The sequence below is a fragment of the Pongo pygmaeus genome, chromosome 1 (assembly GCF_028885625.2).
Source record: "Pongo pygmaeus isolate AG05252 chromosome 1, NHGRI_mPonPyg2-v2.0_pri, whole genome shotgun sequence".
NCBI classification, from domain to species: domain Eukaryota; kingdom Metazoa; phylum Chordata; class Mammalia; order Primates; family Hominidae; genus Pongo; species Pongo pygmaeus.
In genome coordinates this window covers 207602261-207624025 of record NC_072373.2, presented here as the reverse complement: position 1 = coordinate 207624025, position 21765 = coordinate 207602261, and the positions used below count along the sequence as shown (strand labels likewise).

The following is a 21765-nucleotide window of genomic DNA, read 5'->3' as shown; positions in this document are numbered from 1 at the left end:
TTTAAATTTGCATTTAAATTGGCTTATAGAACACACATTCTTCTGCCTTTAACACAAGAGGAAGAATAACTACTGAGAGAGCTTACCGATCAGACAAAGCAGCTTTAAGCAGATTTAATTGGCTCAAGATTTTCATTGTTGACAACAAAATAAAATGTTAGTCAACAGAAAATTCAAATAAAGTACTACCTAGTGTCTTGTTTCTGTTAGTAATTCCAATCTGAGAACATTAAACAAGCACTGATAAAGCATTTTTTCTAAGAAGGAACTCTGCATAGTTAATTCTACGCCAGTGACAAGTTCCAAAGGAGAATCTGCTTTGTGGCATTAGGACCGGACTCCTGTACTTTCACACCCTAATAGTCTCTATATCGCCTGAAGAAGTTGGTGCACTCCCAGCCTTTAGATGAGAGAAAATATTAAGCAGGAGTCTAATAAAAAGAATCCATGTTAATAAGCTTAAGAAATTAAAATTGCTACCTATACATAAATATCACTGGTCATCAAAAACTCTACTAAAGACCTACTATGTGCCAGTGAAAATAACTGAGGAGGGTATTAGCTAAAACAGCTTCTGATCGAGAAGCTTCCAGTCAAATTAGGTAATTAAGATATTAATAGAAGCTGGTCAAGTTAACCAAAAATATGAGGAGTACTGGCATAACAAGCTACAAGATTTTTGAGAAAATAAGAAGCTTTTGATACAACTAGGTAAAATAAGATATGTGATAGTGTGATTTTCCATGAACACGAGGTGGTATTGGCAATAAATGCTATAAAATTTTAGAGAAGAAAGATTAACTGTTGCAAAATCATGATAGACTTCAAAGAGGGAGAACTGAGCTCAGTTTTGAGGGGTGGAAAAGATTTAAATAGTTAAACAGCATAAAAGGAAGGGACAAAAGATAATGGGAACAAAGGTGCTGAATTGGGAATATGGCCATTAAAATTTATTAAATACCTATGTCAGTCACTGTGTTAGGCACTAGATATACACCGGAGAACAAAACAGATGAGTTCTCTGCTTTCGTGGAATCTAGCAGGGAAGACATAATAATCATGCACGCAGATATATAATCATAAATTGCAATAGGTGCTACAAAAGGAGGCAACAGAAGCCAGTAATAGGGAATAATGGGAAAGGACTAGCAAGACACGATGATGAGAAAAAGTATCCCTGATATTTTTACATAAGCTCAGGCGTGAAGGCAGCCATGCAAAGAGCAGGGGAAAGAAGTGTTCAAGGAAGACAGAGCCATGCATACAAAGACCCTGAGGTAGGAAACAGCTCATTGAGTTTAAAAATAAATAGGGCCAGTGGCTCATGCCTGTAATCTCAGCTACTCTGGAGGCCAAAGGACAGCTTGAGGCCAGGAGTTTGAGACCAGCCTGAGCAATATAGTGAGACCCCATCTCTAAAAATTAAATAAATAAAATAAGAATAAAAATAAGAAGTTAGCGTAACAGAGGCATAATGGGCAATGAGATTGGCATAAGATGCCAATTGCCTACCCAAAAAGTAGGCAGGAGACGGGCTATACAGGGCATTATAGGTCAAAATAAAGAACTGAAATGGCCAGGCGCAGTGGTTCATGCCTGTAATCCCAGCACCTTGGGAGGCCGAGGTGAGTGGATCAAGAGGTCAGGAGTTCATGGCCAGCCTGGCCAACATAACATGGGGAAACTCCGTCTCTACTAAAAACACAAAAATTACCCAGGCATGGTGGCAGTCACCTGTAATCCCAGCTACTTGGGAGGCTGAGGCGGAGGACTGCTTGAACCCAGAAGGTGGAGGTTGCAGTGAGCTGAGATCGCGCCACTGCACTTCAGCCTGGGCAACAGAACGAGACTGTCTCAAAAAAAAAAAAAAAAAAAAAAAAAAAGCTGAAATTTGAATTTTATTCCAAATCTAAAAACCACTAAAAATTTTTGCACGCTCACGTTAGTGTTAAATAAAAGGAGCCAGACCACAAAGAATATATACTATACAATTCAATTTTTACAAGACTACAAAAAAAGAGCAAAATAATCTATTCTGTCAGAAGTCAGGATGGTGATTACCCTGGGTGGTAGAGGGGAGACAGAAACTGAAAGGGAACTGGATAGGGGCTTCTAGGTACTGGTAACGCTGTTTCTTGATCTAGATCTAGGTGCTGCTTACATGGGTATATTCAGTTTGTGGGAAAAAAACATCAAATTTCACTTTTACATGTATTTTTCTGTATATGTATTATATAGTTCAATAATAAAGTTTTTAATAACGTAATATACTTTTTTTTTTTTTTTTTTTTGAGACAGAGTCTCGCTCTGTCGCCCAGGCTGGAGTGCAGTGGCGCCATCTCGGCTCACTTGCAAGCCCCACCTCCCGGGTTCTCGCCATTCTCCTGCCTCAGCCTCCCGAGTAGCCGGGACTACAGGCGCCTGCCACCATGCCTGGCTAATTTTTTGTATTTTTAGTAGCCACAGGGTTTCACCATGTTAGCCCGGCCCATAATACATTTTTAAAATACTATTTTGTCCAGATAAAAACAGGAATAGAGTGCTCACTTCCACAACACAAATACTAAAATTGGAATGGTACAGGGAAGATTAGTATGTGCCCTGCACAAGGATGACATGCTAATTCATAAAGCAGTCCATATTTTTTAATTTTTTTGTAAAAATAAATAAACAGGTATAAAGGGGCACATGCAAATACGGCAGGTCTTGAATGAAAGATTACCCTGGTAGAAGCTTTCAGAGGAGTAATTCAAATAGCCAGTGATACAAAGTACCATGTTTATAAAGAATAAGGCCGGGCGCGGTGGCTCACACCTGTAATCCCAGCACTTTTGGAGGCCAAGGCAGGCGGATCACAAGGTCAGGAGCTCGAGACCAGCCTGGCCAACATGGTAAAACCCTGTCTCTACTAAAAATACAAAAATTAGCTGGGTGTGGTGGCGGGCACCTGTAATCCCAGCTACTTGGGAGGCTGAGGGAGAAGAATCGTTTGAACCTGGGAGGTGGAAGTTGCAGTGAGCCAAGATCACACCACTTCACTCCAGCCTGGGTGACAGGGTGAGACTCTCTCAAAAAAAAAAAAGAATGTTGGGGCCAGGTACCACTCATGCTTGTAATCCCAACACTCTGGGAGGCCAAGGTGGGAGGATCACTTGAGCCCAGGAGTTTAAGACCAGCCTGGGCAACAAAGCGAAACCCTGTCTCTACAAAAAAAAAAAAAAAAAAAAAAGTTTCTTAATTAGCTGGGCATGGTGGTACACACTTGTAGTCCCAGTTAATCGGAGGCTGAGGAAGGAGAACTGCCCAAGCCCAGGAGTTCAAGGCTGCTGTGAGCTATGACTGCCACTATACTCCAGATCAAGAGAAAGAGTGAGATCCTGTCTCTTAAAAAAAAAAAAAAAGGAATGCTGGGTCTGGGAAGGAAGTTGTGCAATACTAAAGGATTAACTATAAATTCCTTAGAACATAAGGAGGAATCTCCAGAAATTAAGAAAGTCATAGATGACAACAGCAATGCCTAAAAAGGTTAGCAATGCTTGTTAGGTTGTGGCTCATATTTTAATATGGTATTTTCAAGCTCTTCCCTTGACCCTCCACTCCCATATAAATGAGAGTGTAATGACATAGATCCCAAACCTGAGTATCAATCATACCTAAGCTCGAATCAATGGTCTGCCCCTCACTTGCTCTGGCAGTTAACTGCTCTGAGCTCAGTTCCCTCATTTATAAAATAAGGATAATGACCACCTCATAGAGTTATTATTTTTTCAAAGGTGAACAGAGTAGTCACTTCTGCAGCACAAATACTAAAACTGGAACGATACAGAGAAGATTAGCATGTCCCCTGCTCAAGGAGGGAACACTATTATAGTCACCCCTTTGAGTAGATCTAAAGGGTTATTTTAATTATTATTTCCTAATGGTATATAGAAGACCAATGGTGGATTTAACAAGAATTCCTTTGCTTCGGGCAGAGCAAAAAAAAAAAAAAGTTTCCATTCTCAGACAAATCCATGGGTGAGAGAAGGGCTTATAAAACAGTCACCGGCTGGGCACGGTGGCTCATGCCTGTAATCCCAGCACTTTGGGAGGGCGAGGCGGGCGGATCACGAGGTCAGGAGATCGAGACCATCCTGGCTAACACGGTGAAACCCCGTCTCTACTAAAAATACAAAAAATTAGCCGGGCGTAGTGGCGGGTGCCTGTAGTCCCAGCTACAAGGGAGGCTGAGGCAGGAGAATGGCGTGAACCTGGGAGGCGGAGCTTGCAGTGAGCTGAGATCGCACCACTGCACTCCAGCCTGGGTGACACAGTGAGACTCCGTTTCAAAAAAAAAAAAAACAGTCACCATACAGAAACAGAATGAATAAAGATAAAATCAAAAAATAAAGAAAAGGTAGAAATGGGGCTTCTTCTAGAAGCTCACTAGCAGAGGTTCCAGGCATTTTCTAAGACAGAGACAGAGACTTGAGCTAAAGCATACTGGGAGAAGTTCAGTGACTTGAGAAATTATGAAAAGGAAGAAACAATCTTCCCCGCAAGCCACAATTGCTACCTAATGTATTCTTCCCTTTGTGGAATATTATTTTTAAAAAGTTAGAGATCAACACTAAGGATATTCTGTCATAGGTGGAAGGGCAAGGCCTTCAACCACTTTACACCATCCCCACCCTTAAGTATTATTTGAACAACCATAATTTGTTAAGCGCTTCTTAAGCACAGTCAAAGATGTTAAGTTTTATATTTCAGGAGCTACCATTTCAAAAGAAAAAAAATAAAAAGTTCAACTCCTTAAATCTTTTGGTAACTTTTTCCCCAAAATGTATCCTCTGTCTTAAAAGTAGCTAAAATCTACTTCCTCCTGAACTTATTTATCTTTCCCCTGATCCAATAAATGTCTCTCCCTCTTATTCTTCCCATTTACCTCACCATTAAATACCTAAGGTTTTCCTATTTCCTCCCAAGTTGGCACATTAACACTGTAATATTCATTCTGATCTCACAGTATTGAATCTGAGCATAGAAACCTCGTAACATTCCCAGGGATAAATCTACTACCCAATTCCTAAAAGATAACACACAGTTTAAAAAAATAAACGCAGTGGTGGTAATTATACAACTGTATACATTTGTCAAAGTTCGTCAAACTATACACTTAAAATTGGCGAATTTTATTATATGTAAATTATACCTCAATAAAGTTTTTTTTTTTTTTTAAAGAATGCATTCAGGGCAGGGCATGATGGCTCATGCCTGTAATCCCAACACTTTGGGAGGCTGACACGGGAGGATCCCCTGAACCCAGGAGTTCCAGGAGACCAGCCTGGGAAACACAGGGAAACCTCATCTCTATAAATAAAAAAAAAAAGTTAGCCAGGCATGGTGGCACGCACCTGTGGTCCCAGCTTCTCAGAAGGCTGACGTGGGAAAATCACTTGAGCCCAGGCAGTAGAGGATGCAGTGAGACATCATCACAGCACTGCACTCCAAAAAGAAAAAGGAATACATTCATTACATTCATTCATTCATTCATCAAATATATGCTATGCATCTATTATATGCATCAAAGTTTATACCACATCTTTCAGCCTGGACTATCCAGGTCCTACCTGTAACAGCGTGCTTTACTCATAAGTTGACACTGTCCCTAAAGGCTGTATTACATGAAAAATGGTTCTGTTTCTGATGTTACCTTAATGATGGCCGCTTTACACTGGAAGGGCCATTAGCTATCCATCAACTTCCATTACATAAATGAAATATATGATCACTTAGGTACTCCCCATTTTAACAGAAATGCTTCCTTCATAAAAAATAAGTAAGCACCTAGTGGCATATAGTACATACCACTACTACACTACTACAGCCTTATATGTTTATCTTTTTACAAAAAAAAAAAAACACACTTCAAGCGCATATTGACAACACTGCTGAAAGAAAAGGCAATATTATTGGAGAAGAGACTTAACTGACTTATTCTAGGGCCCACAGTCACCCAGTGGCTGAGTCAAAGGCCAAAAAACTAGGTCTCATGATTCCCAAGGCAGTGGGCAAAGTAGTGAGACAACCACAGACCTGAGAAACAGACCTGGGTATGAATTCCAGCGCCATTTCTTACTAGTTGTGTGTGTGAACTTGGGACAGTCACTTTACTTTCTGACCTTTGGCTTGTTCATCTATAAAACAGGGATGCTGACCGGGAGCGGTGGCTCACGCCTGTAATCCCAGCACTTTGGGAGGCCGAGGCGGGCAGATCACTTGAGGTCAGGAGTTCGAAACCAACCTGGCCAACATGGTGAAACCCCATCTCCACTAACAATACAAAAATTAACCGGGCCTGGTGGCACACACCTGTAATCCCAGCTACTCGGGAGGCTGAGGCAGGAGAATAGCTTGAACATGAGAGGCGGAGGTTGCAGTGAGCCGAGATCGCACCATTGCACTACAGCCTGGGTGACAGAGCACTCCGTCTCAAAAAAAAAAAAAAAGGGATGCTAACTACCACCTCACAAAATTATTGGGAAGACTGCCTAAGATCTATACCACCTAGCATAAGTACTGGGCACAGAATAGGCAACTCAACAACATTAGTTCCTTTTCTTGGTCTTAAATTATTTAAGATTAAGAAAACACCTCATAATCAAGGAAGGCTAATTAACAATCCGCATTATTAATCACTGGTCAACAATGAACCTGTGTTTGCTGCCTTCTTCATACTCCAACCCATTCCCTTCCCAGCTCACTATTTCCAGCTTTTCAAACTTTAGTTACTATGTTTAGAAAAGTGATTTAATTTTAGAAACCTGGAAAATTCTTCTAGGAGTAAATTCTTCTAGGAGTAAATTGAGCAAAACCTTAATCTGCCCCCAGGGGAATTCTGAGCAAAACAATTATTTCTGACAAAAGAAGAATTTTCTATGGGGCTAATTCAATTTAACCACAGGAATACTACCAAAGTTGCAAACAAAGTGACAGAAGGCAATCTGGAACATACCGTACAGATTCCCCAAAAAGAAATGTCCTCCTAAAATCCAAACCCCTCCCTCCCTAATTTGAGGTAGTCAAATCTTATTAGATGATCTGAATTCTCCAAGCTCTGACACCAGTCCAGCTCCTTAGGCCAGAACTGCAGCCGTTTGTAAAAGAAATACCCTGAGCAAACCCCACCCCTCAAAACATCCCCAAAAGGCAGGGAGGTCCAGAGAGTATTTTCTCCTCCAACGACAGATAAGGCACCAAGGGCTCTGCAGCGCAATCCTTCCCCCAAGGTCATTCAAGTCAGTGAAGGTGCTACGGCGGAGCTGCAGGCAGTCTCTGGCCTTCTGGAAATCACACTGCAGGGGTTTTGGGGGTGCCTACTCTCTTCCCCTCTCCCACCCGCAAGGGTGAGCGCTGGCCTCGGCATTTCCGAAACAAGCCACAACAAGCTCTGCAGTGTTAGGAAAGGGGTTGACGCGATGAAGAAACAGATGCTCCAAAGCAAGATGGTCTTTCTCGGCTCGCAGAGGCTCCTCCAAGGTTATACACAGAAACCGCAGCCACCTCCAAGAGCTCTAAACCGGGTTCCGAAGCCCCAGCGCGGCCGCTCCGGGTCGCCAGCTTCCCTGCAGGCAGGCTCCGCAGCCAGAGGCCACCAGCCCCAGAAACCGCACTTCATTCCTGCGCTCCGGGAAGCCATGGCTCCTTCCCCGCCCGGGCCGCTGGGCGGGGGCCGGGGGTGCGCGGGGAGGCGGGCCCCGCGCTGCGGAAAGTTCACCGCGACGGGCGGGGGGAGGCCCCGGCCCCGCTCGCCGGCGTCCCCCTGCAGATTCCACCATTAATTAGTCCTAAGGACTGTCTACTGGCAACTTAAACAAAGCGAATGCCTCGAATTCCTTCCCGGCCCAGCGGTCTGGCTGCAAGACCAGCAGAGCGCCCGGGATGCGGGCCGGCGCGGCCGACAGCTGCGGCGGCCACCGGACCCCTCCTCGCCCGGCCCGCGCCCGGCGCCCCGCGCCCCGCGCCCGCAGCTGGCCCCGCAGGCCGGCCCGACGCGCTCCCAAACCGCCCTCCTCCTTCTTCTCCTGCTGGAGCTCCCGGGCCCTTCCTGTCTGATCACTTCCTTCCTCCGGTGCCCGCCGGGCCCCGCGCAGCCCCTTCCCCGGCCGCCTCGTCGCCCCCTCCCCCAACCCCAAACTCTACCCCCGAAACTCTTCGCCGTCCCCTCGAAAATGTCTCCTCCGCGTCTCTGCCCCAAACATTTCTCCTCAGAGTCTCGCTCCCACCAAGAAGTCTCCTCAGAACCTTCCCTCCCCCTCCCGAGGGAAAATCTCCTCAGTCTCTTCCTCCAACTCCACAAACATGTGCCGGGTCTCGCCCCAAAAGGTCCCCTTCTGAGCCCTTCCTCTAAAATCCATTCCAACTCTCCCCCAACTCCACACCCCCATCCCTCCTCGGCTGCGCCCGCGGTTTCTTCTGCCCCGTGGCCGCGGGTGCCCGGACCTCACCCGGGACCGGCCTCCCAACCCCGCCGCCCTCCGCTCCCCGCGCCCGTCCCAGCCCCCCGCGCCGCGCTCCCGCCGCCGCCTCACGGACCTTCACCTCGGCGGCCCAGAACCGCGCTCCCGCCTGCGGAGGGCTCCGGTGCTCAGCTGCCAGCGACCGGCGCCTCCTCTGGCTCGGCGGGACTGACAATGAGGGGCGGGGCCAGATGGTGACGTCAGCGTTCTGGAAGGCGGGGTCTCTGTGATGGGCGGGGTTGGTCTGCAGGCCCCGCCCCCTCCGTCCTTTTTTCCCTTCCCAGAACTTAGACTCCACCAAGTTTTTATTGCCTCCGTAGCTAGGTCCTGTGAAGTTTTTATTGCCTCCGTAGCTAGGTCCTGTGCTAGGCGCCCTGAGAAATCGAAATGGAAGACAAGACTTCTCGATTTCAGGAGGGACACTTTCGGCCCGCGTGGTGACTCAAGTCTGTAATCCCAGAACTTTGGGAGGCTGAGGCGGACGGATCGCTTAAACTCAGAAGTTCGAGACCAGCCTGGGCAACATGGCGAAACCCTATCTCTATAAAAAATACAAAAATTAGCCGGGCGTGGTGGCGCGCGCCTGTAGGCTAAAGTAGGAGGATTGCTTGAGCCCAGGGAGATCGAGGCTGCAGTGAGCCGTGATCGTGCCACTGCACTCCAGCGTGGGTGACAGAGTGAGACCCTGTCTCAAAAGAAAAAAAAAAAAAAAAGCAGGGCACTCTCAGTAGGGTTGTGAGGATTAAATGAGATAATCAATGGAAAGGTGCTTAGCCTAGAACCTGATATGGAATAATCACTCAACAAATGCTATTTCTATTACTCCGCAAATGCAGAGAAGGAACTCAGCTAAGACTTGGGAGGCATGGGTTCCAGTCCCCCCCTGTGCTATTAATTCATTGTGTGATGCTAGACAAGTACTTTCCCATCTATGTTCCCGATTTTCATCTTCTTTAAAATGGGAAGGGGGAATAATCAGATGATCTCAAAATCCCCTCCCATACTTCTATGACATACTTCCTTTAAGTCTACTATCTAAAAGGCACCTAGTGCCCTGAGAAGTCAGGAGGAGGGCTTCAAAGACAGCCCAAGACCCACACCCAGCATAGTACAGGACACAGCCAGAGACTGCTTTCGCTGCGGATGCCCTCCCACACGCTGGCACGCAGCAGCATTCACAAGCCAGGACACAGATGGGCTGAGGGCTGCTTCCTCTCTGACTACGGCAGCATGGTTGGTCTCTTGAGACATCTCTTGTGTAAGCTCTTTATTGCCTATGGAATAAAGGCCAAAGCCCTGGCCTGGTATGATCACTTCCTACCTTTACACACACACACACACACAAAGTTTATCCAAACTTCTCTTAGCACACCCACTGCTTTCCCACATTTGACCCTTTGCTCAAGCTCTTCCCCTGCTGTCTCACCTCCCAGCTTCTCCCAGCCAGAAAGCCATCCTCTCTGTTCTGAATGACCAATAACATTGTGTTTAACCCTCACGTGGGCATGAACACTACAACTTATAACGAACTGACCTCCCATTTGTTTCTTAGCACTTCCTGGAGGTCAGAACCCACATATGTTTGTGGAGCTCAAGCTCTGATGCCAGAAAACCCTGGGATCCTATGTTCTGGGGTCATAATAGCCATCTCTGAGTCTGTCTTCTCTTCTATAAAATGGGGATAATAATATAGTCTTGTGGTGTTTGTTTTAAAATTACCTAAGATACTGTATGGAAAACATCAGGCGCAGTGTTCCACAAACAATATGAACAATATGATTGTCATTCTTATTTTCTTTCTTTCTTTTTTTTCTTTTTTTTTTTTTTTGAGACAAATTTTCTCTCTTGTCGCCCAGGTTGGAGTGCAGTGGTGCAATCTCAGTTCACTGCAACCTCTGCCTTCCAGGTTCAAGAGATTCTCCTGCCTCAGCCTCCCAAGTAGCTGGGATTACCGGCACTCACCACCACACCTGGCCAATTTTTGTATTTTTAGTAGAGATGGTGTTTCACCATGTTGGCCACGCTGGTCTCGAACTCCTGACCTCAGGTGATCCACTCACCTCAGCCTCCTTAAGTGCTAGGATTACAGACGTGAACCACCACGCCAGGCCCCTGTCATTCTTATTTTCAATAGTATTATATTGACCAGGAGCGGTTGCTCATGCCTGCAATCCCAGCACTTTGGGAGGATCACTTGAGTCCAGAGGGGTGGATCACTTGAGTACAGGAGTTTGAGACCAGCCTGGGCAACATGGCAAAACCCCGTCTTTACAAAAAATATTAAAAATTAGCTGGGCCTGATGGTGCCCGTGCAGTCTCAGCTACTCAAGAGGCTGTGGTGGGAGGATCCCTTGAACCTGGGAGGTGGAGGTTGCAATGAGCCATGATAATGCCACTGCACTCCAGCCTGGTGACAGATCGAGACCCTGTCTCAAAAAAAAAAAAATATATATATATATATATATAAAATTACTGTATGATTTATATATGTATTTTATATATATAACTACTATCATCAGTATTATTTCTAGTTATTAACACCACACAGCACCTCATGACAATCCACCTAATCATTTCATATGGAAGACTTTAGGGTCTTGAGAAAGGAAGAGGCTTGCTGAAAGTGGCCCTGCAAAGCATTCCTATTGGAATGGAAACCAGCACTCCAGTCTGCAGACCCCAGATGGATTCAGCAGAGTCACATCTGATGATGCCCCAGGGCATCTCTGCCATTCAGCATGCCTCCAAGCTGGGGTCAGCTTGGAGTTCTCTCTGAGAGTTCTTTGCAGCAGAGCTGACCCATTTCTGCTTCGTGCCTTTCTCCTCTCACCTTCTTTACAGAGACGTGAATCTGTGTTAAACCGCCCTTGGCATCTCTGCAATCCTCTAGGAGAACTGCAATGAGGCACTGGGCATTTCTAGAGCACTGGCCTGTGGAAGGAGGGGAGGAACTCTGGGGTTCTGATTAATTTCCTATGCTGCAGGCAGGCACATGGGTGTCCTGAAATGCCTGGCCCAGTCCTCAAAGGCCCCTAATAAATTATAGCTTATTTTTAGAAAAAATATTCAAAAACACCACTTCCTGTGAAAAGTAATCATGGCTGTAAGATTGCTGGAGGCAAAGGAAGGGCCTTTACTGAGTTGCTCCTAAGGGCTAAAGCTGATTCCAAGTACCACAAACCCTTAGAAGGAAGAACCCAGGACATACAAGGAAGGTTCTGAAGAAAGAACTTTCTCCCCAGGACCCATGATCCCAGCAACCACTTACTGATTTATTCATAGCAAAAGCTTTGGCACAGGAAAGATCAGGATTCAAAACCCAGCTCTGCCACTTACTAATTATGTAATCTTGGGCTTTCAGGTCTCTGCACATCAGTTTCTCATCTGCAAAATGGAAATAATAATACTATCTTTCTCACACAGTGCCTATGAGGGTTAAACATGTGAAAGAGCTGAGTTCAGAGCCTGGCACCTAATTCATGCCAGGATATAGTGGTTGCTGTTACTATTTGAATATGTCCTCGTCCTCCCAGCAAGACCTCCCGTATGCTGGACTCTGGACTGGAAGTAGAGCTAAATAATAGCCCTGCCCTCAAGAGGCTGCATTAGTAAAAGGAAAGGAATCGACTTGTATGATTGGGCAATAAAAGCTCTCTATTGGACATTGTTAAGCGAAAAGAGTAAGAGTAAGTTGCCGAATTACAAGTGTAGTAGGATCCTGTAGTTATAATTTGTAATATATGCTTAGTATATGCATAGAAAAATATGGAGACTATAAAGAACTAAATAGGCCAGGCGCAGTGGCTCACACCTATAATCCCAGTGCTTTGGGTGGCCAAGGTGGGAAGATTACTTGAGACCAGGAGTTTGAGACCAGCCCGGGCAACATAGTGAGACCCCTGTCTTTACAAAAAAAGAAATTATTATTATTATTATTATTATTTTAGACACAGGTCACCCTCTGTCGCTCAGGCTGGAGTGCAGTGGCACGATTTGGGCTCACTGCAACCTTTGCCTCCCAAGTTCAAGCGATTCTCCTGCTTCAGGCTCCCGAGTAGCTGGGATTACAGGAATGACCCACCACACCCGGGTAATTTTTGTATTTTCAGTAGAGATGGGGTTTCACCATGTTGTCCAGGCTGGTCTCGAATGCCTAGGCTCAAGCGATCCTTTAGCTTTGTCCTCCCAAAGTGCTGGGATTGCAGGCGTGAGCCACCATGCCTAGCCAAAATTTTATTTATTTATTTATTTTTATTTTTATTTTTTTTGAGACAGAGTCTCGCTCTGTCGCTCAGGCTAGAGTGCAGTGGTGCGATCTCGGCTCTGCCTCCCGTATTCAAGCAATTCTCCTGCCTCAGCCTGCTGAGTAGCTGGGATTACAGGCCTGTGACACCATGCCCGGCTAATTTTTGTATTTTTAGTAGAGACAGGGTTTCACCATGTTGGTCAGGCTGGTCTCGAACTCCTGACCTCATGATCCACTCACCTCAGCCTCCCAAAGTGCTAGGATTACAGGTGTGAGCCACCGCCAGGCATGGTGGCTCATACCTGTGGTCCTAGTTACTCAGGAGGCTGAGGAGGGAGGATTGCTTGAGCCCAGGAGTTGGAGGCTGCAGTGAGCTATGATCTCTGCACTGCACTCCAGCCTGAGTGACAGAGAAAGAAACTGTCTCTAAAAAAATAAATAAATAAAAAAGAGCTAAATAGAGAACCTTCAGTTTTTTTCTTTCTTTTTGCTTTGCTGAGTTTCATTTTGTTTTTGTTTCTGCTTTTTTTTTTTTTTTTTTTTTGAGATAGAGTCTCACTTTGTCACCCAGGCTAAAGTGCAGTGGCATGATCTCAGGTCACTACAACTCCACTTCCCAGGCTCCAGTAATCCTCCTACCTCAGCCTCCCAAGTAGCTGGGATAACAGGTGCCTGCCAACACGCCCAGCTAATTCTTTTTGTATTTTTGGTAGAGACGGGGTTTCACCATGCTGCCCAGGCTGGTCTCCATCTCCTGAGCTCAAGCCATCCACCTGCCTTGGCCTCCCAAAATGCTGGGATTACAGGTGTGAGACACTGTGCCCAGCCTGCTTTGCTGTTCTGTGTGTGCATATAGTGAGAACTTTCAAAAAAGACTTTGCTATGGAGGGGAAAGGGGGTAAAAACACAGCTACAAGGTATACCAGCAGTGGGCACCTGAGCCACCTGTGCATACTGCAATAGAAAGTTCCACAGATCCCATCTCCTCCTTCGTGGGGTTCCAAGAAAGCCCATGCCGAGACAATTTTCGCTTTCTCCCCTGACCCTAGCCCTTGGTTGCATTTGAACTTTCAATGCTACGAGCCAAAAGTAAGACACCTAATATAAGTCTCAGGAACCATGACAAGGCCAGGACAAAAAGACTTTTAAGCAGGGAGAATTTTTTTTTGTCCCTGTCTGTATTAGTCAGAGTTCTCCAGAGAAACAGAACCAATAGGAGTATATATATATATAATTTACTTATTATGAGAATTGGCTCACAAGATTACGGAAGCAGAGAAGTCCCACAATCTGCCTTTTGCAAGCTGGAGAACCAGAAAAGATGGTGGTGCTAAGAATGGGGGTTTGTGGGCAGAGAAGTGCTGGATAAGTCTCAGAGTCCAAGGATCTGAGAACCAGGAGCTCCAATGTCCAAAGGCAGGAGAAGATGGATGTTCCAGCTCAATGAGAAGATGGATGTTCCAGCTCAATGAGAGAGAGCAAATTTTCCTTCCTCCTCTTTTTTGTTCTGTTGGGCCCTCAGTGAATTGGATCATGCCCACCCACATTGGTGGAGGCAATTTTCTCTACTCAATCTACCAATTCAAATATTAATATCTCCTGGAAATACTCAGAGATAATGTTTTACCAGCTATCTGGGCATCCCTTAGCCCAGTCAAACTGACACATAAAATTCACCATCACACTGTCCTATGCCCCTTCCACACCTTCCAAAGAACCACAATATGTCAGCACCTTGTGTCTACCATGTCTAAACTTGCACTTTCATTTTCACTCATTATATCTTTCTGCAATTTAATTTTTTACAAGTAGCAGTATTACTGTGTCATCAGAAAAAAAGGCAATAAAGATATACGTAAAAAGAAAGCTAACGAAGCTGGAGTTGGCTCACTTTTGCTGGTTTTCAAACAATAAATGATTACCCAGTATGATTGAGGCCAGTGCAAAGTCTGCCAAGAATCATAGAAAGTCAGAACAGGAAGGAATAAAATAACCCTCAATTCTCCTATCATCCCCAAAATGGCATGATTTTAAGTTCCCTCTATTCCTTTGCTCCCTCATGTTTCAGGGCAACCATTACTACATGCATTTCATGTAGTAATCCATCCATCACAATTGTCTTCATCCCCCAAATTAAGCACTCTCCTGACTTTTATAGCAATCAGTTCTTTGCATTCCTTTACAGTCTCATTGCTAGGGGTGCATCCCTAGACACCCTATTTATACTGTTAAAATCTGATATCTTCTTCATTCATTCATTCATTCATTCCACAAACATTTATAGATCCTTTATTCTGAACCAAGAATCATGCTGGGTACTTTACATATACTACCTCTTAAAGGTTATAGGGGTCATTATTGCTAGTATATTGCATATACTATCTCTTAAAGGTTATAGGAGGTCATTATTGCTATCTTGCAGACTGGGAAAACAAGGCTCAGACAGGGAAAGTCACTTACTGGTCACACATCTAGTAGGATCTAAACCAAGACATGTGCAACATCAAAGCCCAAGTCCGGGAGGAAATGGGCTGTATTCCAAAGCAAATAAGCTATGCACTCAGGCAGCCATTATTGGCTGGGTGGCTTTGGGCAAGTCATTGAACTCTTCTCAGCAGCAGTTTTCCCACCTCTGCAGAGTAAGTGTATACCCACCTATTTCATGTAAGCTAAGTGCTTTGTAAATTGTAACACATAATACAAAGGAAAGGCATCTCAGCTCTTCAGGGACTAGGTCTCACTCATCTTTGGATCTTTGGTGCTTTCCCCCCTAGTGTTTGCCTCCATTAGTGTTCATCCCCCATTAGCGCAATTAGGACAGTCTTCCTTGCATGCATCTTATTTCCCCCTCCAGCCTGGGACTTCCTCGACCACAGGAATGATGCTTATTAATTTCTGATCCCTTTCTGTCCCTAGTATAGTGTCTGGCCTGCATCCTTCCATTCCTTTACATTTTTATTTATTTCATAAGAAATGGCTGAGTGCCTAACATGTGCCAGGCACTACACAGACTGTAATACAGCAAAAGTCCCAAGTTTCCTGGACTGGAGGAGTGGAGAAACAGGACAACATTAAACACAATTACTAAATAACAGTTCCATTAAGTGCTGCAAAGAATCAGGTGATATGCCAGGAGGGATTGGGGGATGCAGGGTGGGGACCTAACTGAATTGAGGAGCCAGAGAAGGCTTCCTAGAGGAGGTGGCCTGGAGGCTCAGAGAGGGTAAGGAACATGCTCAAGGTCACACAGCTGGTAAATGGGAAAATTGGGATTTTAACCCAGGAATGCCTGAGTCCAAAGCCCATACTCTACTAGAAAACACTGTCTTTTATTTCCTCCACCTTTTACTTCCTTTATTTATTTATTTTTTTTTCTTAGATGGTGTCTTTCTCTGTCGCCCAAGCTGGAGTGCAGTGGTATGATCTGGGCTCACTGCAACCTCCACCTCCCAGGTTCAAGTGATTTTCCTGCCTCAGCCTCCCAAGTAGCTGGGATTATAGGCGTGCGCCACCACACCCAGTTAATTTTTGTATTTTTAGTAGAGATGGGATTTCACCATGTTGGCCAGGCTGGTCTTGAACTCCTGACCTCAAATGATCTGCCCAACTCAGCCTCCCCAAAAGTGCTGGAATTACAGGCGTGACCCACCACGGCCCGCCTCCTACTTCCTTGACTTTTATTGATGAGAAAGGAGTAAGGCCTGTCCAAATGAATGCTCTAAAGCCATATTTTTTCCCAGCTTTTGGGGGATCACAGATTCTTTTGAGAATCTAGTGAAATCCATGAAACCTCTCTCCAGAATTCCATATATACAGACAGACCCACAAAATCTTGCACACAATTTCAGGGAGTTCATAGGCATCCTGAGGCCCAGGTTTAGAAATCATTCCATGGAGGACCATCGGACCTTATAGTGAGATTGTCAGAACCTCAGAAAGAGACACCAGGGCCCTACAAAGAGCTCAAATCCCCAGAGAGGTCTCAAGACCCTATAGAAAGAGCCTCAAGATCCAGTAGAAAGATCTGGGATCCTGTAGAGGCCCCCAAGTTGCTACAGAGTAACAGCTGGGACTTTGCAGAAATATTCTCAAGAGGTTATAGACATAGAGGAACCTCAACCTCTTATGAAGCTGGGGTCCTCAAAGCAGACTTGGAGAGCTATAATTTTGGGAGGTTTTTTGTTTTTTGTTTTTTGAGACAGGGTCTGGCCTCTGTCACCCAGGCTGCAGTGCAATGACACAATCACCCCTCACCACAGCCTCAAACTCCTGGGCTCAAGCAATCCTCCTGTCTCAGCCTCCAAAGTAGCTGGGACTAGAAGCGTGTGCCACCACATCCAGCCAATTTTTAAATTTTCTGTAAGGATGGGGGGGTCTCACTATGTTTCCCAGGCTGGTCTCGAACTGCTGGAATCAAGCGATCCTCCCACCTCGGCCTCCCAAAGTGGTAGGATTACAGGCGTGAGCCACCATGCCCTGCAGAGGGCTATAATTCTTAACCCTTGTTGGATCACTGACGCCTTTGAAACTTCAAAGAAAAATGCAACACACACAACATTTTACACAATTACAAGGGGTTCAAAGACCTCTGAGAGGACATCGGTAGCCCCTGGGTACAGAACTCCGGTTCTTGAGGTGCAGCAAGAACGTAACCCCCGCCCCCCAAACCTCAAAAACCTGGAGCAGAACCACAGACCCGAGGCACAAACTTTAGGATGAAACAGACCCCGAGTTGCATCCCGGCCCTGCCGTTTACCAGCCATGACCTTGAACACTCACCTAGAAACCCTCAGGCCTCAGCATCTCACCACCCAAAAGGGAGGGCTGGACACCCTTCCCTCCCCAGCCCGGCCCCCCGCGGCGTGCGCTCCGTGCCGGGTGGGGCGCTGGCGCTTGACAGGACTCAGCCTCTTTCCCCTCCTGCGCCAGTGAGCCATGAATCCGGCTGCGGCACTTCATGAAATACTCATGGGCCGACTGCACCAGGCTTGCGGGCGGCGGGGGAGGGGGCCGGCGCGTTCGCCGTTTGCCGCAGTGACAGCTCCGCGCCGCCAGCCGGCCGCGGGCCTGGGAAGCCGCCGGTGCCGGGCGCGCTCTCGGCCTTTCCCACCCACCAGGCAGGGCGTTCCCGCCAGCCGGCTTCCTGCAACCGAGGGCCGGGGAGGAGGGACGGCGCTGAGGGGCCGCAGGGCCTGGCAGGCCTGGTTCCTGGCTTTCTCTCCGCGTTTCCTGAGCAGGACCGGCCGGGGGATGGGACCCAGCGCAAACCTCCTACCCCGGGAGCGGGAGCGCAGCCAGGAAATCGCGTCCTTGTTAATTCAGGTTCCTCCTTTGCGCTGAACGGGGCTGGTTTCCGTCCGCGATCAAGTGGGCATGATGCGACCCACTCATCCCAGGAGGAGGCGGAGAGATGAAATGGCAGCTCCTGACCCCACGACACAGCAAGATTCCAACCCCGTGATGTCAGTGTTAACTCCATCCTATGGATGAGAAAGCTGAGGCTTTGAAAAATGAAGTGACTTATCCAAGGTCATCAAACAAATATTACTACTAATGAAATAACATGCTTACTACATACCAGGCACTGTGCTACAAATGCTCCAGGTATATTTTGTCATTGGGTTCCTGTAATCTATGAAGATAACTGTTGTTCCTAGTTCATAAATGAGGAAACACAACCAGAGGCCAAGTGGCATCTCCAGTGACGCACAGCTACGAAATAACACAGCTAGGAATTAAACTCCAGCCTCCGGTTTCCAGAGCTCAGCCTTTCTCTATCCTGCTTCAGCATTTCAGTTGAGTAACCATGACTTTGTCTCATTTGTTTCTGGGTCCTCAGAGCCTTACTGAGAACTTGACACAAAGTAAGTGCTCAGAGGTGACTAAGGGAACCTTACATGGAAGTTCACACTTAGAAGGACTGATAGGAGGCATCTGTCCACATGACCCTTTCTAGAGCCTTCAGCCAAGTGAAAACTTAGCCTCTGCCTGAATACTCAGTATCATGATAAACTCTCCTCCTCTCCACACCCCATCTCATTCCCTTGTTGGACAAATACATTTGGTTTAAATGTAAATGCTCCTTTTTTTTTTTTGAGACGGAGTTTCTCCTTATAGCCCTGGCTGGAGTGCAATGGCATGATCTTGGCTCACTGCAAACTCCGCCTCCCGGGTTCAAGTAATTCTTCTGCCTCAGCCTCCCAAGTAACTGGGATTACAGGCGTGTGCCACTACACCTGACTAATTTTGTATTTTTAGTAGGGACAGGGTTTCATTGGTTGATCAGGCTGGTCTCAAACTCCTGACCTCAGGTGATCCACCCACCTAGGCCTCCAAAAGTGCTGGGATTACAGGCGCGAGCTACCGTGCCCAGCCTTAAGTGCTCCTTTTTTTGTCCGTGGTTTCTTGTAAACAAGGCCAGGCCATTTTCCTCCCTGTGGCCACATTACATATTGCATGGTATTCTTAGCCATTCTATAAGGGTAGACGGTTCAATAATTTTAAGTTCCTCGTAAACTGGGACAAGGTCAGCTGTTCATCAAAGCTGTTCCCCTTCCACATGTAGAGTTGTTTCTGAGAAAAGCAGCCAGACTACATTTTCCAGCACTCCTTGCTGTTAGGTACATAACTCGTGTTCACCAGTGGGATATGGGCAGAGAACATGAATGCCATGTCCTGGCCAAAGTGGTGAAGAAGGATGTATGCCTTGCTCAAAGCTCTTTTCTCTCATCTGCCAATCAGATGTCAACACCAGGGGGCCCTTGGAAGCTACACATTGAACGAGGCAGAGCCTTAGTCAACCTGGGTCTCACTCATCACTTGACTGAGGGGGGCACATATTGAACTAATTTATATTGTATTTAGGCATTGTGATTTCAGGATTTATCTATCATAGCAGTTGGCATAACTAGTATGGGAGTACCTTGGGCTCATTGTTGTATCCTCCACATGACAGAGCACAGTGCTGGTTACACGAAAGATGCTCAAAAGACATCTTCAACTGTGTCCATCTGGCTCAGCTGGTCAGAAGCCATCTCTGTTCATCTGATGTCTTATGTCATGTATTTTCCAAAAAGGGTTTCGAGGTAGTTTCATTGCAGCCTCGAGACCATTTGACTGATAATTAAAGAACAAGAATTTGGGAGCGATAAAAGCCTGGATCAAAGGCCAGTGGGGAAAAAGGAAAGCAAGATGAAATATGGACTAATTAGGGTAGAAATGGTGGGCTGAGTTTTCTAAGGATAGTAACTGATAGTAACTGTGAAGAACAAACAAATCATCGTTCTGAGTTTCCTGGCAGTCAAAGCAAAGAGGGAACCAGGATGAGTTACAAATTATGTAGGAAGTAGTAAACATGTGATTGAATACACAGACCCTGGAGGCAAATTACATTGTTTTGAAACCCAACTCTACCACTTACTAGTCACACGACCTTAAGCAGTTAGTTAATTTCTCTGTACTTCTGTTGCTTCTTCTGAAAAACAGGATAATATAATAATAAACCCCTTTCTTAGGGTCCCTGGAAGGATTCAGATATATTTAGTTCTTTTTTTCATTTTGTTTTGTTTTTTGAGATGGAGTCTCGCTCTGTCACCCAGGCTGGAGTGCAGTGGTGCAATCTCAGCTCACTGCAACCTCTGCCTCCCAGGTTCAAGCAATTCTCCTACCTCAGCCTCCCCAGTAGCTGGGATTATAGGCACCTGCTGCCACGCCTGGCTAATTTTTGTATTTTTAATAGAGACAGGGTTTCACCATGTTGGCCAGGCTGGTCTCGAAATCCTGACCTCAAGTGATTCACCTGCCTTAGCCTCCCAAAGTGCTGGGATTATACGCATGAGCCACCGCGTCTGGCAGCATATTTCGTTCTCAAAACAGGCCTGTCACATGGTAAATCCTATAGAAGAATTAGCTATTGCTGTGATATGGTTGGAAGAATCAGGCCAGTGATTTGGGAGAGACAAATTTTTCCCTGCATTAAACACTCAGGGAATGTATTACACATGTGACCCTAATACAATAAATAGATGGTTCCTCAATCAGACAATCAGAGTTGCACCCTGTGTCACACGGTTGTTTCTTTTTTTTTTTTTTTTTTGAGACACAGTCTTGCTCTGTAGCCCAGGCTGGAGTGCAGTGGCATGATCTCAGCTCACTGCAACCTCTGCCTCCTGGTTCCCAGTTCAAGCAATTCCCCTGCCTCAGTCTCCCGAGTAGCTGGGATTACAGGCACGCATCACCATGCCTAGCTAATTTTTGTATTTTTAGTAGAGACAGGGTTTCACCATGTTGGCCAGGATGTCATGAACTCCTGACCTCGTGATCTGCCTGCCTCGGCCTCCCAAAGGTTGTTTCTCTTATTTTTGGTCCAGACAAACCTTGGTATTCTACTCACTGGGTAATTCTGGGGCAAGATACTAGGGTAACCTAAGGCCCTAGGGACCTTTCTGCTGACAGGCCAGGTAAGTGTAGTAATGAAAGGCGAAGGGGTTAGTGTCAGACAGACCCAGGAACGTTTGTTAACTTCCTCAAGCCTCAGTTTCTTCATCCACACAGTGAGGACAATAACACAAAAACACCATGAAAGGGTTGCTATAAAGATTACATGAAAGAATGTACATAAGGCCAGGCACGGTGGCTCATGCCTGTAATCCCAGCACTTTGGGAGACCGAGGCGGTGGATCATCTGAGATTGGGAGTTCGAGACCAGCCTGACCAACATGGAGAAACCCTGTCTCTACTAAAAATACAAAATTAGCCAGGCATGGTGGCACATGCCTGTAATCCCAGCTACTGGGGAGGCTGAGGCAGGAGAATCGCTTGAACCTGGGAGGTGGAGGTTGTGGTGAGCCAAGATTGCGCCATTGCACTCCAGCCTGGACAACAAAAGCAAAACTCCGTCTCAAAAAGAAAAAGAAAAAAAAAAAGAAAAAAAAATGTACATAAAACGTTTATCACAATAACTAGTATTATAGGAGGACTTCAGTATACAACCACCCACAAAATAAAAAGGAAACTAGCAAA

General features: G+C 46.0%; 1 protein-coding gene, 1 non-coding gene and 1 pseudogene across 7 annotated transcripts in view; 2 read left to right on the top strand and 1 right to left on the bottom strand.

Annotated features, from left to right (window-relative positions):
- The window catches only part of LUZP1 (leucine zipper protein 1), a 96716-nt gene extending 78869 nt beyond the window's left edge, over positions 1-17847 (bottom strand). The window contains exons 1-2 of one of the 6 annotated variants that reach the window (XM_063658754.1): positions 8575-8674; positions 5394-5479 (exon numbers count right to left, since the gene is read on the bottom strand). The gene's annotated coding sequence lies outside the window, so the exon portion shown is untranslated. Of the gene's footprint in view, positions 1-5393; positions 5480-6994; positions 7709-8574; positions 8868-17523 lie in introns of those variants that run through there. The other 5 variants (XM_054501413.2, XM_063658758.1, XM_054501396.2 and 2 more) reach the window with 5 other exon arrangements.
- LOC129023111 (U6 spliceosomal RNA) lies at positions 2540-2646 on the top strand. The gene has a single exon (XR_008496673.1). It is a non-coding gene; the product is annotated as a U6 spliceosomal RNA (small nuclear RNA).
- On the top strand, positions 3783-3883 carry LOC129023366 (U6 spliceosomal RNA; annotated as a pseudogene).
- Positions 17848-21765: the final 3918 nt, after the last annotated feature.